Source organism: Orycteropus afer, unplaced genomic scaffold (genome assembly GCF_000298275.1).
Source record: "Orycteropus afer afer isolate SDZICR_OR568_19922 unplaced genomic scaffold, OryAfe1.0 scaffold01028, whole genome shotgun sequence".
In the NCBI taxonomy this organism is placed as follows: domain Eukaryota; kingdom Metazoa; phylum Chordata; class Mammalia; order Tubulidentata; family Orycteropodidae; genus Orycteropus; species Orycteropus afer.
In genome coordinates this window covers 23609-24983 of record NW_006922615.1, presented here as the reverse complement: position 1 = coordinate 24983, position 1375 = coordinate 23609, and the positions used below count along the sequence as shown (strand labels likewise).

The 1375-nt window shown below is 41.5% G+C and overlaps 1 non-coding gene across 1 annotated transcript; it reads left to right on the top strand.

Moving 5' to 3' along the window:
- Positions 1-1109: 1109 nt before the first annotated feature.
- On the top strand, positions 1110-1216 carry LOC122151993. Its single transcript, XR_006164364.1, has one exon. It is a non-coding gene; the product is annotated as a U6 spliceosomal RNA (small nuclear RNA).
- The last annotated feature ends 159 nt before the right edge of the window (positions 1217-1375 follow it).

The following is a 1375-nucleotide window of genomic DNA, read 5'->3' as shown; positions in this document are numbered from 1 at the left end:
AGGGTCAGGGCGAGGATTAGGCATTAGTGATTAGGTGTTTAAATTGATGGATAGAATTCAGATTAGAGTTTTGGCTAGGGATAAGCCTAGGACTTAATTGATTTTTACTGTTAGGTTTAGGAATTAATGTCAATGTTAGGGTTAATGTTAAGGGTTGGGTAAGGGTTAAGGTTGAGGGTTAAGGTTAACATTACATTTATGATTAGGGTTGAAGTAGGGGTTATTGTTAGGGTTAGGGTTAAATTTACAGCTAAGGTTAAGTTTAGGTTATAGTTAAGGTAAGTGTTATGTTTATGTTGTATGGTTAGGGTAAGTGTATGGGTTAGGGTGAGTCATAGGGTTAGGTATTTGGTTAGAGGTAGTCCTAAGGCTTGTTTAGGGTTAGATTTAGGATTAGAGTTAATGTTAAGATTAAACTATACATATGCATATATATATAATCACTTTAAAGACTAAGGTGTTTCTGTGGTAGTTAAGTTAAGTTTGTGTGTCAACTTGGCTGGGCCTAGTTGAGTGGCTGGGTAGCTGGATGTAGTATTCCCCATGATGAGACTGGTAATCAACTCCATGGTGGAATATATAGTGACTGAGTAGCTGCCTCAGGGTTGTGATCTGCTGCCTATATATAAGAAGCAGATTTGGGAATGGTCTCCAGCTTATGGCACACTTGAGCCCTGCATGTAGCCAAGTCATCATGCTCGGCTGACATTGGGACTTTCAATGGACTTGAATCAATGACCTGTTGTGTTGTATGGTAACATCGGGACTGTGCCATTTTGTTCTGTCGACCTTTGGCTTGTTAGCCTCAGCAGCCAGTAGCTGTCTGAGTGAAGAGATGCCTCTAGCTTTAGGGGGCTCGGAGCGAGAGGCAGAACCGAAGCCCAAGGTTGAGTGGCTTTCAACCAGCCCCTAGAGCCTGGCACTTTGAACTCGGACTTAAAGCCTCCAAATTATAAGAATAAACTTCTGTTTGTTCAAGCCATCCCATTTGTGGTATATCCTTCTCAGAGCAGCACCTGGTAACCAATACAGTTACTAACCAAAGCCACAGTGTTTTCAGTCACCTCATGTGCATGGGAAAGCTGGACAATGAATAAGAATAACTGAAGGTGCTTGCTTCGGCAGCACATATACTAAAATTGGAACGATACAAAGAAGATTAGCATGGCCCCTGCGCAAGGATGACATGCAAATTCGTGAAGCGTTCCATATTTTTATGAAGAGATGTCTAATCCTTAGAAACCTGTTTCTTACCCTCTTTTCTTACCCTGTCTCTTGACACTCCCTCTCTTCTTCCTGCTTCTCCTCTCTGTCATCTCTGAACTTTATTTACCTAACCCTTTTTTCTTCTATATTTCTTTCCCCCTAGTTCCTG